The following is an 18,262-nucleotide window of genomic DNA, read 5'->3' on the forward strand; positions in this document are numbered from 1 at the left end:
ACCCTTTTATTTATTTATCTGAATATTATTTGAATATTCATTCGAGGGCTTATGACTCTTTTATATTATTTATTGAATATTATTTGAATATTCATTCGAGGGCTTATGACTCAGTTTATATTATTTAATGAATATTATTTGAATATTCATTTGAGGATCTATGACTCCGATTATCTGCTGAGGTATATTCTTTATTTTATTAAAGAATAAGGTGTCAATAATCAAACTTATTTTCGATTATTCAAATAAAGATAATACTTTCATATAAGTATATCTTGGTTATTTAATACTCGTTTCAAGTATAAGTTTTAATACTTCTACTTCAATTATTTTTATAAAGATTATTCTTTATGGGAATATTATTTAAATAATAATATTCAGTCATTTTCTAAATATTCTGGGGACTGATTTACTTCATTAAATCAGCTTTACTCCAAACACTCTATAAAGTGTTTTCGAGTCTTCAAAATGATTTTTAAAGTTAGAGCGGATCCCAAAACTCATTTTTATATTTAAGATCTTCCTTTTTAAGGGGATTTAAATACTCGCTCAAAACCTGGGGAATCCGGCTCTGTGGTGTATTTTATATTCGCAACGAGGTTGCAGTTTTGGTAAATGAATTGATTACTTGCCCAATGTTCGGGAAGTAAGCCCATCTAATTGAGTCGGCATAAGCGACAGGCCGGGGTATGGTCTATTATTGTGTAAGTGGCTGGGTGGCAGTCCATCAACGCGTAAGAGGCCGGGTGGCGGTCCAGCACAAGGTCCTTATGAGGCCAGGGTGATGACCGGTGGGGGATTCATCCATCTACTAGTAGAAAAGGTTACTTATTGGTATCTTTGCCTGATCAGCAAGATATCTGGTTTATGCCAAAATTCTTTTCCTTTCCAAAATTCATTGGATGTTTCAAACTCTGTTCATACTTTACATAACAGAGGTTCCAGGAAATGTTTAAAGAGATATCTATGTGGATATATATATATATCGGGACTAAATAAAGTATCTCATAACTTTTTCATTCAATAATATTTCAAAGATTGAATCTATTCAAGTCTTAACTTGTGGTCTCATCTATGGGATGTTTTTCTTAAAACTTATAATACTTTGAACGGTGGTAGTTCAAGTAGCTTTATAAATGATATAAGTGTGGTGAAGTATTGGTAACTTCATTCCTTGTTTTTACTTATATCTAGTAAGTAATTATCTTACACATGATAGAGATTCTATTAAGTATCCATTTAGATACTTATATTATTGTTATCACTATATATTATCTTGCGAGCTGTAAGGCTCACTCTTGCTTTATTTCTTCATCACACAACAACAGTTAGGAAAGATGGCCAGACTCCAGCAGACCCAGCGCAAGCGCGTGGGAAGCGTCCCGCGTCTTCCCGATGATGTTGTAGCTGCTATAGCTGCAGAGGTAGATCTATTGTAGATCAGACCATCTACTTTTGAGAATCAATTCTGTATAATTATAACTTGTGGCAGATAATGGCAATTAACTGTAAATTTATCAAGTAATCATTTTGGGTTGTAATAACTTTTAAATTGTGGATTCAAAGACTTGTACTTATTTAAATTTCATCTCTGAGACTATAACGGGTTGTGGTGTGTGTTAGTGTGGGGTCACAACATAAGGTTATTTATTATTAATTAAGTGAAGTGATATTGTGGAAAGAAAGACCGTGACGACCCGGATCCCCGACCCCGGATCTGGGGGTGTTACAGTTTATATGCTTGAACAAAAGAAGATTATGGAAAACACATATGTGACTTTTGATGATGACAAGTGTTTAGGCTTGGAATGCTTTGATGAAAGTGAAGCTGAAGCCCTTAAATTTAAAAATTCGAACACTAATAGTGATTCTGAAGATGGAGATGAAATCAACACAAACAACAGAATGAATAAAGAGTCAACTGAGCAAGTGAATCATGATAATGGAAGCTCATCTCAAACACCTGAATTTCATATTACAAACTCAGGGGGAGAAAGAGGAGAAAGTTCTGCAAGTCATGCCAATGGTGAAGAAAATGCAGAAAACTCAAGTCAGCCGAATCATACCAGAAAGAGGGATATGAGTCACATTAGAGATGCAATTATGGGTGATCTTAATGCTGGTGTGAGGACTAGGAGTGCAACTGCTAATGAATGTCTACATACATGCTTTCTTTCACAAATTGAACCCAAGAAAACTGAGGAAGCTCTACTTGATTCTGATTGGATATCTTCTATGCAAGAAGAGCTAAATCAGTTTGAAAGAAATAACATTTGGAAGTTGGTTCATGTACCAAAGAACAGAAGTATAGTTAGAATAAAGTGGGTGTACAGGAACAAGATGGATGAAGATGGAATTGTGGCAAGAAATAAAGCAAGGTTTGTTGCAAAAGGCTACTCACAAGAGGAAGGAATTGATTATGATAAAACTTTTGCTCCAGTTGCAAGACTTGAAGCAATAAGGATCTTTCTTGCATTTCCTGCACACTCAAACTTTAAAGTGTATCAAATGGATGTAAAGACCCCCAGTTACTGGATCTAATCCTCCACGAAAAGTAAGAAAGTCTGAATATTTTGACCAATTCAAGGTGAAAAAGGGAGTTGCTCCCTCAGCAAAACTGGGATAAAGTTGAGCCAAAAGATCCCGATTCAAGATAAATTCATGAGGAAGTGGTATCTCTTTAGGATCTACTCCAGCGTTTAGAAATTCGTTAATCGGTAAAGATACATGTACTTGATGCCCCGCCCAAGAGAGAGACCCCAGTCCCAGTAGCCCCGCTAAATGGTGATTCAACATAGATTCTACATCTTGAAACCAAGCCAATTTTGGAGCAAGAGTGCATTCCTTAATGGTGAGTTGGAAGAATATGTTTATGTGCAATAGCCACCTGGCTTTGAAGATCCAGAATTTCCAAACTTTTTATACAAACTACACAAGGCTCTATATGGATTAAAGCAAGCACCTAGAGCTTGGTATGACACACTGTTATAATTTTTGCTTAAACATGGATTCACTAGAAAAACAATTGACAATACTCTCTTCTACAAGTAGCATGGTGGTGATATGATCCTAGTACAGATCTATGTGGATGATATCATTTTTGGCTCTACTAATGAAAAGTTATGTCAAAGATCCTCAAAACTCATGTTGTGTGAATATGAAATGAGTATGATGGGAGAATTAAGTTACTTTCTTAGACTTCAAGTCAGTCAAAGAAGTGATGGTATTTTCATCAGTTAAACCAAATATGTTAAGGATTTATTGACAAAGTTTGAAATGGTTGATTGTTCACCCGCATTCGACACCTATGTCTACAGCTACAAAGTTAGATGAAGATAAGAAAGGAAAAAGTGTAGACATTTCAGGTTACAAAGGAATGATTGGATCTTTGTTGTATTTGACTGCCAGTAGACCAAACATTATGTTTGCAACATGTCTGTGCGAAAGATTTCAAGTCAATCCAAAGGAATCACATTTAATGGCTGTGAAAAGAATTTTCAGATACTTGAAGGGAACACCAAACTTGAGATTATGGTATCCTAAGGGAACTGGATTTGAAGCTGTTGGATACACATATGCAGATTTTGCTGGATGCAGGATTGACAAGAAGAGTACTAGTGGAAGCTGTCAATTTTTTTGACAAAAGCTTGTATCCTAGTATAGAAAGATACAACAATTTGTATCAACTTCCACATCTAAGGCTGAATACATAGCTGCTGGAAGTTCTTGTGCTCAAGTGCTTTGGATTAGAAATCAGCTAATGGACTATGGCCTAGTGTTACACAAAATTCCAATTATGTGTGACAATACTAGTGTTATTTCTATTATGGCTAATCCAGTTAATCATTCTAGAACAAAGAACATTGATATAACTCAGAACAAAAATAATTTAAATCAATAAATTATTTCAATAAAATACTTTTGATATAAAATCATTCTAATTTTATTTTGATTTATTCAAATAAAAATTGGAAAATTCAGTCCATTCAGGACGAACTGGGTATTTATTTGACATCTCGATAAGTCATTATCTAGTTCTCGATAAGAGTCAGAAAAGTGACATATCGATATGTATCTATTCTCACATGTGACTTATCGATAAGTAAATCCTAACCGTTTATTTCTACTTCTCGACAAGTCCTTTACCTCTTACTATAAATACCCGAATATCTCGACATACACCTCTTTATCCCTTCGAAATCTCTACGTGAACTAATTTCTATAAATCCAAACCGTTTTCTCTCATTTCAAACTCTTTCTCTCTAATTTTTCTTACCCACTCAAATTCAACCACTTAAAATGACATCAAACACAGTTAGAGCTTTTATCCCAAAAGAGGGCACCAACTATCTTGCATTTACAGATGCAAACCAAGCTCCTGGTAGCTTCAAGAGTTTTGCGAAGTTCCTTTCTGAGACATATTTTGAAGGTGCTCTAACTGCAAATCCAAATCTGTATTTGGATGTTCTCAGTGATTTTTGGAACTCTGTTCTGATGAGGACAGTAGTGCATGAGAACCAAGCTATTTCCATGGTGGTTAACTGCTCCATTCAAGGCCAACAGGTGGAGCTGTCTGAGAATAATGTCAATCTGGCTTTGGGTATCCCTACTAACAACCAGACGGAGGTCCCAACTCAAGATGAGCTAGATGAGTTCATGGAATTTATCAACTACAGTGAGAGGATCAACTTGGCAAGCCTGAACAAGAAGTATTTGAGGAGTGAATGGTCTTTCCTTTTTGACTCAATTGTGAGGGCCTTCACCTGCGGGAAAATAGGGTATGACAACATTTTAAGTGTTATTCAGAAGCTGGTGTTCTCCATGGCTCACAACAGACACCTCAATGTAGGACATTTGATAATGGAGAAACTTAGCACCAGGCTCATAATTCCTTTAGCATCAAGAGGTAAGGAAATATTTCTTCCTAGATTTATAATGTCTACTTTAAACTGTAAAGTGCAAGACATTCATTTACTTAATGGTATAGATAGGACACAACTAGGCAACTGTAAACAAGTGTCCAAAGTTCTATTAGGATCACTTATTACTAAAAATAAGGTACCTGTAAGTCTTAGAATCACTTCATTTATGTTGGAGAGATTCAGGACTTACCCTAACCCTATGCCTGACATGAGGTCTACAGTAATAATTAGTACAGTTACAATTAGTACAGTTATGGCTCATGTACCTGTGAAAGAACAAACACAGGAACACCAACAGGGGCCTTCCCAAACTGAGACCATTCCTTCTTTACCACTAGCAGCTAGGAAACCAACCACTTCATCCTCTTAAAAGGGTGAAGTGAGTAAAAAGAAGAGAAAACAGGCACCCTTGATAGTTATTAATGAGAGTGGTGAGGATCAAACACAACCATAGTTTACATTGGTCAACAAGCCAAAAAAGTTAAAGCACACTGAGTTGACCACTCATTTGGCTACCTCTGGATCCTCCCAAAAGGATGTAGTTGAAAAAGAGGGAATCAAACAGACTCTAGCGGTATCCTCTCAACAGGGTGTCTCTATTGAAAAGAGCACTCTCCCTAGTTCATCCTATAAAGAGTCTCCACAACCATTTGAATACATTAAAATGTATGAAAGAAGGAATAATGATGGCACACAAATTGAGAGCACATCTCTTGAAGCTCCTTCATCTATTCACGGGGAGCTGCTAACACTTAATTCTGAAATTACAAATCTTATTTCTAAAATTTCTTCTTCATATAATAAGACACTTGAATCTACTTCTCAAGTGTCACCAAAATCAAGTGACATGGTTCATGAAACTGTGCTCACCACCCAGTAACCATAATTAGATGGTGAGAGGCTACTAGCTGGGGTAGACCTTGATGACACCATCAAAACCACAGGGGTTTCATCAGTTTTGATTGAAGACCCTGTGGATGTTACTCAAACACCTTTATGTGCTAAACAATCTTCACAGATTGATAGGTTTGAGGGTAGTACTCCTGAGGGGGTGATAAGTGGATGTTATATCCACTTGGAATGCTTTATTATAAGCTTAAATTGGTGTTTTGGACTCAAGTTGTTGGTATTTTGATATGTTTTTGTGTTATTGCATTTCAGGTATCAGTTATATGAAGAAATGAGCTTTTAAAAGAAATATGATAAAAAGTGATCAGATTTCGAAGCCAAGGCCACTGTCAAGTTGTAGGGAATCTCAATAGCTTCGCGTGGGCAGTTGAATTGCCTAATTCTGACGAGTAGAACTCAAGTTATGGCCAAAATAAGATTCATCAGAAATTTTTCCAGACAGGAGCTGAGCGCCCGCCCAGGAGAGCTGAGCGCTCGCCCGGAGAGCTAAGCGGCCGCCCAAGGCGCGGCTGGTCGCTGATTTCACTGAAAAAGCTTTTTTTGAGTGGAATTTGACGATTTTAAGGGTCCAGGTCCACTAGGGGCGTATATATACTTAAAAAAAGGGTTTTCATCATCCGGGAAGATTAGGATACCAAGGAGAAGACCTAGAAGCACAGAATAACTCCAAAAAATAAGATCTTGTTTTCAACTTGTGATTCTTTAGTTGTAACTTTGGATGCTCGTTTTCGTTCTTGTTGAACCTAGATCTCGTTTATTCGTACTTTAATTATTATTCAGTTTATTAAGACCTTATTTTATACCATACTTTCATTGGAACCCATGGTGGCGATGAGTTCGATTATGGGCTAATCGTTGTCATGGGGTTCTAGTGGATTTACTTATGGATTTTAATAATTAATTTGTTTTGATATCTTGGTGTGTGGTGATTGATTGATATCCTAGTATTGGTTGTGCTTATTCGTCTTATGTGCGTAGCTAACATATAAGATAGTGTGTTAATCTCTATTGAAGTGACAGTAAATATAGAGGTTTAGAACTTGCCATGCTAGCATAGGTTCATGTATGTGTATGCATGATTAGTGGGTAACTCTAACCGTTTTACTTGCCCTATGTAATCAAGATATATAACTTATGCTTAAACCGTTATGTTGTCAAATTCTATAGACATATAGGGTCTCAATATAATTGGTGCCTATTCAGCTTCTATCTCTTTTGTGGATGTCTGGTAGAATGGTACTCGTGCAACAAAAGTTGGCATTTACTATTTTCGTGTTATCTGATTAGTGTCATCACCATTATATGCTAAGATTAAGAACAAAAAGGATATTGAATGAAGTATTTATTGAAGTTAGAATCCCATGTTGTCATATATAGTAATTCAACCTCAATTCTCTTAGTTAATGTTATTTAGTATAATCTCTTAGTTTATAAAAACCCAATTTGTTATTTGTCTTAGCATTGAGCGATAACCATACATTGTTGCATAGGTGCATAAATTGAACTTAACCTAAACCAGTCTCTGTGGGAACGGATCTGATTTATATCTTATACTACTTGCGAACGCGTATACTTGCATGAATATTAGTGCGTGTTTTCGCCCTAACAAGTTTTTGGCGCCGCTGCCGGGGACTCGGTGTTAATTTTTAGTTTATGTGCTTGTCATCAGTGGTCGTTAAAGTTCACTGACTTGGATTCTTTTACTTTCACGGTTTATTTGTTTGTGTTTCAGGTACTCATTACAATGGGAGTTCCAGCAGCACAAACGAAAGCCTTGATGGATTTTTCTCAACCCAAGATCAATGACATTCAATCTAACATTGTCCGGCCAGCTATCACAGCTAATACCTTTGAGATCAAGCCTGGCATAATTCAATGGGTGCAGAATTCAATCCAATTTGGGGGTTCTCCAACGGAAGATCCCAATTCACACATTAGGGATTTCATAGAGATCTATGACACCTTCAGGTTCAATGGTGTTTCTGAAGATGCTGTGAAGCTGAGACTGTTCCCATTCTCTCTAAGGGACAAGGCTAAGAGCTGGTTACACTCTCTACCAGCTGGTTCGATTACTACTTGGGAAGATCTTTCTCAGAAGTTTCTTATTAAATTCTTCCCTATGGCGAAGACAGCTGCAATCAGGAATGCTCTTACTCAATTTGCGCAGCAATCAGGAGAATCTTTATATGAAGCTTGGGAGCGCTACAAGGAGATGCTTAGGAAGTGTCCTCATCATGGAATGCCTGATTGGATGATAATCAATTGTTTTTACAATTGGTTGGGAGCACAGTCCGGACCCATGCTCGATGCAGCAACATGTGGAGCATTATGGGCAAAGAGCTATGAGGAAGCTTATGATCTAATTGAACTAATGGCTGCTAATGAATATCAGTATCCAGCCCAGAGATTGTCACAGAGCAAGGTAGCAGGGGTTCTTGAGGTGGATACAGCTTCGGCTATCACTGCTCAACTAAAGGAGTTGTCTATGAAGATCAATTCTCTGGCTAACTATGGTGTTAAGCAGATAACCAGTGTTTGTGAGCTGTGTGCAGATCCACATGTGACAGAGCAATGCGCTATATCTAGTGACTCAGCTCAGTTTGTGAGCAACTTTCAGAGATCGCAGCAGCCAGTTCCTGCCACTTATTATCCTGACAATTGGAATCATCCTAACTTCAGCTGGAGCAACAATCAGAATACGATGCAATAGCCCTTCCAGCAGTTTGGAAATAAGCAATTCAACCCTCCTGGTTTTCAGCAACAAATTACACCAAAACAACAACTCCAAATTTAACAACAAAATCATAATTCAGGTCTATCTTCGAATGTAAAATCTGAATTAGAGGAGTTGAGACTTATGTGCAAAAACCAGGCTCTTATATGCCAAAGCCAAGCTATTTCTATCAAGACTCTGGAGAACCAAATAGGGAAAATTGCTAATGCCTTATTGAATCGACCACCAGGAACGCTTCCTAGTGATACAGAAGCCAATCCAGGAAAAAGGGAAGTTGAAGAACATGTGAATGCCATCACCTTAAGGTCTAGAAAGGTTGTAAGTCCCCAAATTCAGCAAGACGAAGAGCCTGAAAAATCTCAAGATTCAGAAAATACAGTTTTGGCTGAAGAAGAAGTTCAGAAGGAAGCAGAGGTGGAACCAAGGAAGACTACTGTGGAACACACTCCTCCTGAGGGTAATACAGGGGAGAAACAGATCTATCCTCCACCCCCTTTTCCTAAGAGGCTGCAGAAGAAAAAGCTGGATAAGCAGTTTGAGAAATTTTTGGAGGTGTTCAAGAAACTTCATATCAACATACCTTTTGCTGAAGCTCTTGAATAGATGCCTAACTATGCGAGGTTTATGAAAGTTATTCTCTCTCGGAAAGTGAAGCTCGATGACTTAGAGACTGTTGCTCTAACGGAGGAATGCAGTACTGTGTTACAACAGAAGTTGCCTCTGAAGCTTAAAGATCCTAGAAGCTTCACTATTCCTTGCACCATCGGAAACTTGTCGTTCGACAAGTGTTTATGTGATTTAGGAGCTAACATCAATCTGATGCCCTTATCTATCTTCAAGAAGTTTGGTCTGCCTGATCCGAAACCAACATACATGTCATTGCAACTAGCTGACCGTTCCATCGCTTATCCATGAGGTATAGTGAAGGATGTCTTGGTCAAGGTGGATAAACTCTTCTTCCCTGCTGACTTTGTGATTCTTGATTTCAAGGAAGATACGAAGATTCCCATCATCTTGGGAAGACCATTATTGGCTACAGGCCGAACTATGATCGATGTGCAAAAAGGAGAGCTTTCGATGAAGGTTCATGATAAAAAGGTCAAATTTAATGTGTTCAAGGAAATAAAGTTACCCACAGCTAAATAGAAGTGCTTTAAAGTAGAGCAATTGCAGGTTTTGAATGCACCTCAGTGGAAGAGGAAGTTAGATATGCCATTCGATTCTCTTGGGTTAGCAGAGCTAAAAATTTTTCAGGAGCATTTTGAACCATTTATTCAAGAAGCTCCCACACTTGAGCTCAACGGACTGCCAGATCACTTGAGTTATTCAGTCTTAGGTGCACCCCATGATAAAGGGTTGGGATATATTTTTGATGATGTAGAGAGTGGCTGGACGGATCTTCCAGTGCCTACAGAGGGTTCTTCTCATGCGCCACAGTTAATTGATAGGACTGGTGTTGGTGATGAGTAGTACAGGCGAGTGACTAGGCGTATGGAGGCCATGCATGACATTCACTGTCGTTTTGCTGAAGATTTGACACACGCTTTCGGTACTATTTTTCGAGACACTAGTAGCGAGGTTGATTGGCCACCTGATCCTCCACCCGAAGAGGGTCATCTTTCCGACGACTAGGTATGCCTGAAATCCTTATTATTACCTTCAATGACGACATTGAAAATTTTAACTTTGGGGGTGATAATATAAGGATTAGTAGTGTGTGTGCATATAGATTTATATAGATTCATATTGCATGTTTAGTTGTAGTTCATTCATATTTTTGCATGATTGTTCATTTAGGACATATTTGTTTGTTTTTATGTGATTTCATATAGTTATAGTTGCATTTGCATGCATATTTAGAATGATCCCTTAAGATGAACTATGATATTTGATAAGTTGATGTTGATTTCAGTGTGGTGATGAAGAATAAAGGGATGTTTAAGTCTTAATGAATTGATTTGCATGCCAGAAACAAATATTTTCACAAAGTCTTATAGGGTTGCTTTTGATCTAGATCATGATCATACTTGTTTGTTGTTGAGATTTAATCACTTGGTTATATTTAGAATTTATGATATTCTTCTAATGACGTAAAAACACTGATTTTTTTTATCTGGAGAAAAACTTGGATTTCATTGCTAGTTGTTGTAAGGCTAGGCGTCAAATGGCTAGTAGCCGGCTCATATTTTTATGAGTAGTCTAGGGTTGAATGAGATGGAGCGAAACACACTCATTCAGAAATTATTGAAAAAAAAAGAAAAGAAAAAAAAATAAAAAAGAGAGAAAAAAAAAGTATGTGTTTATGCATAATTGATCAAGAGTGAGCTCTTTAATACTCGAGTTATTAAGTTCTAGGGGACTTTGTGCCTAGTGACCTAAGGCTTTTATAGTCTAGGATCCGCTAACCTAACGCTCGCTACATGGGTATTATTGCATAAGTCTTTTGGGACCTCATTCATTGCACGGTCAAATAAGCATCTTTGCTATGTGTTCAATAATAGTGTGAATCCTTGTATAACTCTAGTAGAAAGGAGGTATTATGAGTCATAATGCGTTTATTGTCTATTCTGTTTATAAACTTTTGATCGTTTCGATGATAGATAAGTTATGGTTATTGATTTAGTATCAAGAGATATCTATTAAGCATTCCACACACGCACGTTTCTGGTTTGTGAGTTGGTTTGTGGGATTTATTCGAGCTCTGTTTAAAGTCATTGCATTCTTAGAGGCATTGGCTTATTCATTTGGTTATGGTTATTCTGAGGGGATCGATTGCATTATCATTTAGTTGCATTCACGTAGTTGTATTCATGCATTAGGTTTGTTTTATAGTTTTGAGTCTGTTTATGCTTGAGGACAAGCATCGATTCAAGCTTGGGGGTGTGATAAGTGGATTTTATATCCACTTGGAATGCTTTATTATAAGCTTAAATTGGTGTTTTGGACTCAAGTTATTGGTATTTTGATGTGTTTTTGTGTTATTGCATTTCAGGTATCAGTTATATGAAGAAATGAGCTTTTAAAGGAAATATGATAAAAAATGATCAGATTTGGAAGCCAATGCCATTGTCAAGTTGTAGAGAATCTCAATAGCTTCGCGTAGGCAGTTGAATCGCCTAATTCTGACGTGTAGAACTCAAGTTATGGCCAAAACAAGATTCTTCAGAAATTTTTCCAAACAGGAGCTGCGCGCCCGCCCAGGAGAGCTGAGCGGCCGCCCAGGAGCTGAGCGCCTGCCCGGAGAGCTGAGCGGCCGCCCAAGGCGCGGCTGGTCGCTGATTTCGCTGAAAAAGCCTTTTTTGAGTGAAATTTGACGATTTTAAGGGTCCAGGTCCACTAGGGGCGTATATATAGTTAAAAAAAGGGTTTTCATCATCCGGGAAGATTGGGATACTAAGGAGAAGACCTAGAAGCACAGAACAACTCCGAAAAAGAAGATCTTATTTTCAATTTGTGATTCTTTAGTTGTAACTTTAGATGCTCGTTTTCGTTCTTGTTGAACCTAGATCTCGTTTATTCGTACTTTAATTATTATTCTGTTTATTAAGACTTTGTTTTATACCATGCTTTCATTGGAACCCATGGTGAGGATGAGTTCGATTATGGGTTAATCATTGTCATGGGGTTCTAGCGTATTTACTTATGGATTTCAATAATTAATTTGTTTTGATATCTTGGTGTGTGGTGATTGATTGATATCCTAGTATTGGTTATGCTAATTCATCTTATGTGCGTAGCTAACATATAAGATAGCGTGTTAATCTCTATTGAAGCGACAGTGAATATAGAGGTTTAGAACTTGCCACGCTATCATAGGTTCATGTATGTGTATGCATGATTAGTGGGTAACTTTAACCGTTTTACTTGCCCTATGTAATCAAGATAGATAACTTATGCTTAAACCATTATGTTGTCAAATTCTATAGACATATAGGGTCTCAATATAATTGGTGCCTATTCAGCTTTTATCTCTTTTGTGGATGTCTGGTAGAATGGTACTCGTGCAACGAAAGTTGGCGTTTACTAGTTTCGTGTTATCTGATTAGTGTCATCACCATTACATGCTAAGGTTAAGAACAATAAAGCTATTGAATGAAGTATTTAATAAAGTTAGAATTCCATGTTGTCATATATAGTAATTCAACCTCAATTCTCTTAGTTAATGTTATTTAGTATAATCTCTTAGTTTAATAAAAACCCAATTTGTTATCTGTCTTAGCATTGAGCGATAACCATACATTGTTGCATAGGTGCATAAATTGAACTTAACCTAAACCAGTCTTTGTGGGAACGAATCTGATTTATATCTTATACTACTTGCGAAGCGTATACTTGCGTGAATATTAGCGCGTGTTTTCGCCCTAACAGGGGGCGCTATCAAAATCCTTTTCAATTCAATTGGAGGTTCCTCATGTAGGAACAACTCCCCTCAAAACCCTAGCTGAGATTGCTCTGTCAATTGAAGCTAGGAGTACAATTGCCCATGATCGAATCATAGGGGAGGCAAGCTTCACACATTCAAGTGCCATGTCTTTGCAAGAATATCAATGGTTTGAGGCCATGGTACATGACAGTAACCTGGTCAAATCCCCTCCAATTCAATTGGAGGTTCTTGTTGTTGGTGAATAACACACTGTCATGACATAGTTTCAACTGTGAGTCAAACTGTGGCATCTATCATAGGAAATGTTCCTGAACCCCAACTATGTACCTCAACTCACAGAGACCTACCATATACATCAAACCCTTCTCAACAACCCTCATACCTAATCTCCTAGTGGCTGCAGGATGCTCAGGCTCAACCAGTAATAATGAATGACATTAGGGTGGATCAATTTTCTGGTCTTGCCAAAATCACACAACAATTGCTCACAACTGATATATCCAATCAGGATTATCAGGCCATCTTGCTTTCCTACAAAACAGGTGTTGAAGAACAACAACATAAAATTGTCAATGAAGTTGAAGAAGATGGCAATGTGGATGCTTGGTTTGACAAGGAATTTAGCTTGAGCATGGATGAGGTCTTGGCAAGATTTAGAGAAGAATATATAACTATCTTGGGAAGCAATGACAAGGCTCTCAGTCCACAGGAAGTCTATGATGCTGTGAGAGAAGTCTATAAAGCTCAACTCAAAGCTTTTCATCTCATAATTAAAGCACTTCAACAGACTCTGGACAGCAATCAGGATAGAATTAGAAGAATTGTTAAGGATAAGCTGGATGACCTTGTGCCTACTCAAGTTGAGATCAAGAATAAATTCCATAAATTTTCTGATCAAATGGCAAGGTTGGACATGACAAGCATGGAGAAAAGCATCAAGAAACTTAAACAATCTTTTGTGGCTTTGCATGAAGTTGTGCAGAATCACGTCACAAGCAACAATGACACTAGGGTCAAGCTGGATCAACTGCATCAAGCCAGGTATGAACCTTCAGCTCTTTTGGAGGAGGGAATCAGGGAATCTGTCCAAGCCATATTTGGTGCTTCTGTATCCTCAAGCTCCCAACCACCAATGTCAACATCCACCAATTTGCAAATCCAATCTCTTCAACAACAAGTCTCTACTCTAAAGTCATTAAATAATTCTCTCACAACACAAGTCTCTCAACTCACAGCCATGGTACAAAGTCAAGAGGCTGACATCAAGACCTTGGTAGACTCCCATAAGCATCTTCAAATGCAAAACTCAGTCTCAATGGGAGCTATCATGGGTGCACTAAAAATTCCCTTGCCTGCACTTTCAGAAGCTGTGAGTCCTGAACTTCCTACACCTCTTATCATGCCTGCTATCAAGAGTAAGGGGGAGATAGAGGCTAGGATACTAAAATCATCTTTCCAAATCCAAAGAGCCAATTCTAAGGAAACTGAACATCAAGTTGATGTTGGGATGGAGAGGTTACTAAAGCAGTTGAGGTACCTAGTCAAAGTAAAGAATTTGATGAACTACTAAGGGCTCTAAGGGCTTCTCTATTTAACAACTTCTTCACCTACAAGAAAGCTTTGGACAAAATAATCAATTTCATAAGGGTGATCATGGTGGTGACTAAAGATGATTTTAAAGAGAAAAGAATTGTTGCCAATATAAATGACTCTGGTGTGGATAGGTGCATGCAGGTGACCTTCAACTATCTCATAACTAGAAAGACATCTGAATTGGACATCCTAATCAACAAGGTTAACATGGTGATTCAAGAAGATACTCTCTTGCTTACTGAACTGAAAAAGGCTCAAGAAATTACTTTTCCAGAAGCTTATCTACAACCAAGCAAGGGAGTGGCATACATCTATCCATCCACCAAACATTACAAACATTTTCAGATCCCAAAGCAATGTGTCATGGAAAACAAGAAGCTGATGATGACTCTAGAAATAGACTTGAAGACAAAGCAGAATACGACTGTTGAATATGAGGAAATAATCAAGATATTGGGGAGATACCTGAGAGATGCTAAAACCATGTTGCCCAAAATAAAAATCAATACTAAGGATGACTTGAATGATGATGAGCAGAAGAAAGATGATCAAAAAACTTATGGCTCAAATCTAAGCCAGTCTTCAAGGGCAACTGGCAGCAAGGTGAATGAGAAAAGAAAGAGCCAGGAGGACAAGAAGGAGGATGGAAAAAGAAATAAAAAAGGTGGAGAAGGGGATTCAAAGAAAAGAAATGTCCAGGAACTACAAGTCAAGATTTAACCTACTCAAACTTCCAAGCCTGCAAGCTCAAACACTCAATTACCCTTAACCTCTAAGCCTAAACTTTTGTACAAACCAACTGTAAACACCTTACTCAAAATACCAATCACTTTTAGCCAAACCACCTTTAAGAAAATGTCAAACCCACCTTCATTTAAGTCACCAATCAAAGCTCATTTCAAGAATGTTGGGAGAAAACCAAAGAACCGGCAAGTTGGAAAGAGGGTTATCTGGAATTGCTTTGATTAGACTGATTTTCTACCATTAAACTGGTGCATCACAGATGATGACTACTTTCAACAATTAGCTGAAGATATAGTCAAAATTTGGGTGGTATCGTTGAGAGAAGTCAGAATCTATTATCAGGATGGATCCTTCACTCTACTTGGCAGGGAATTAATGGATACACTTTCAACCACATAATTTAAGAGGGTGATTAGCTTAATGAAGGATAAAGACACAAGTACAAGGGCATGGAGGGCTGTTATGTGTGTATAGATGAGAGTAAGAGATGAAAGAAAAGAAAAAGCAAAGGCTGAAAAGGAAGAAAGGGATAGGAAGTATACAGAAAAAATTGCCATGTTTGAACAAAGATCAAATAAGCTCAAGGCAAAGGGGATGAGTAGAATTTCTAAGGATGGACACTTTTTAAACATTCAAGTTGGCAGATTTTCAAGATTCAGAGTTGGTTACTTGAATGGTTATTCATTGGATGATTGGATCAAGCTTGTGGAAGCTCTAAGAGGGACTCAAATCATAGAGGAACTTCAAGTTCTTGTAAATCTAAAGGACCTCATTAGAAAAGAATCAGGCTATGAGAATTTCATGTGATGAATGTACTTATTGAACTCATGTAATCACTCAGTGTATAAAAGCTGTATTTGTTATCCTCTTAGTTTTAGGTAATCATTTTATTTTTTCGACTTAGGGTTAGTCTTGTTATCATGCATGAATTTGTGATAAGCAATCTTCTCACAAATTGGGGGAGATTGTTGTGCAAGACATGCCTATAAAATAACAAGACTAAGTCAAATTGACATCCCTAAGATTTAGTTGGTTGATAATCAACTTTGTATTTCGTATTGTATTACTTGAGTCTGTAAAAATGGTTAAAAGATTAGACTGAAGTATTTTTCTATAAACAGTTAAAGCCTAAGGAATAAACTCTGAAAGAAGATTAAGTTAGATCATGCCTCAGAGAAATGATACAGAAGCTTGGAGTTGAATAAATCTGTTTTATGAAAAATGTTCTAAGTCAAGATATCGACAAGTCACAGACCAAGGAATGTAGAGAAGTTATTCGAGAACTCCAGAATGACTTATCGAGAAGTCCAAAATGGCTTATAGAGAAGTATCAGAGATATCGACAAGTCAAATGAAGATATGAAGGTTGGAGATATCGACAAGTCATTTCTGCATGTAGATAACTCAGAGATATCGACAAGTCAAATTGAACATGTAAAGATTGGAGATATCGATAAGTCAAATTATCATTAGAGATCTCAGAGATATCGACATGTCAAAATGTATATAGAGATCTCTGAGATATCGACAAGTCAATCCTACATATAGAGATCTCAGACATATCGACAAGTCATTTAGCATGCAAACATTAAGAGACCTTGACAAGTCAAATTACCTATAGAGAACTCTGAGATCTCAATAAGTCAATTTACTTATCGATATCTCACTTCTCTATATAACAAACTAGATATCTCAACATGCCTCTCAAATACAGAATGTAAATAAATGAAGATTCAAAATTATCAGTCAACAAATGATTTATCAACTAGATTAAAAAGTCTTCAAAGTAACTGCGGAGAATACAAGATCAAGGGCCGAGATTAACTAGACAAAGGATAGTCACAGATCTACAAGATTCTGCACATATTTGCTAAGCTAGAAATGGAAATAGAAAAAGGTTGTTGTAGAAAAGAGTTTAGTACATTTTAATGCAAGTTTTGTATACTCGTGCTGCTAGTGTATAAAGCATGCACTGGTCCTTAGTTTAAAAGTAACAAACAGATTCATAGTTCATGTATTCTCTCAAGATAGAAGCTGAGTTCTTTACATACAAAGAACCCTTGATTTCTAGTAAGACCTAACTTAATTTTAATATAAAATTAAGTGAATTTTGAAATATTATGTTTGCTGTCTTATTTCCACTAACATAATATAACTGCAATTTCTTATCTGCTTTGTTCACAAAACCAAACAAATCTAAAAAGGCTTAAAAATATCAAAACACATTCACCCCTTGTGTTGCACTTATTATCTAATAATTTAGTTGTCAATAATTAAATCATGAGTAAATAAAATAGAAGTATAATTTAATTCACAAGAATTATGATATTATCAATTAAATGATAAATGTTATAATTTTATGATAAAAATTATGAGTTGATTAATTCAGTGAATTGTTAAATAATTTCATAATTTCAAATAATTCACTTGAATTGAAATGTGTAAGTGTGTGTAGAAATCGACTAAGTCATTTTATGAAAATTGACATCAGTTTTCTGAAAAATGACAGCCTTAAAATTCTAAATTCGACAGATGTTTGTCTTCAATTTTTTGGAAATCGTCAAATATAAATTAACCTAATTTCTTATTGGCAATTAGTAGAAAATACAAGTTCATTTCCTATTGTCGATTTGTAGAATTTTCCTTCATTTCTATTTATTTTCTAGTCGATTAACAGCAAAAGTAAGTTTAAAAGTCTACAAATCAACAAGTGTTTTTATATTGTCGATTAGTAGTTTTTTCTTATTTTTGATTCTTTTGATTAGTCTTGATTATTAGCTTCTCCTGCCGATTACTAGCCATTTATATTATTGTGCATTGTCGATTTGTACAATTATCTTGTTGATTTATAGAAGAACTGTTGTACAAGGACTTAACTTCTTTTTTTATCATCTTTTACATTGTCAATTTTCAGTGCTTGCACACATATATACTTACACGCCATTGTTGAACTCGAGAAGAAAAATTTTGGAACGA

General features: G+C 36.7%; 1 non-coding gene across 1 annotated transcript; it reads right to left on the reverse strand.

Annotated features, from left to right (window-relative positions):
• Window positions 1–7,965: 7,965 nt before the first annotated feature.
• On the reverse strand, window positions 7,966–8,072 carry LOC141688294 (small nucleolar RNA R71). Its single transcript, XR_012561746.1, has one exon. It is a non-coding gene; the product is annotated as a small nucleolar RNA R71 (small nucleolar RNA).
• Between the last annotated feature and the right edge of the window lie 10,190 nt (window positions 8,073–18,262).

Source organism: Apium graveolens, chromosome 9 (assembly GCF_009905375.1).
Source record: "Apium graveolens cultivar Ventura chromosome 9, ASM990537v1, whole genome shotgun sequence".
Classification (NCBI taxonomy): Eukaryota; Viridiplantae; Streptophyta; class Magnoliopsida; order Apiales; family Apiaceae; genus Apium; species Apium graveolens.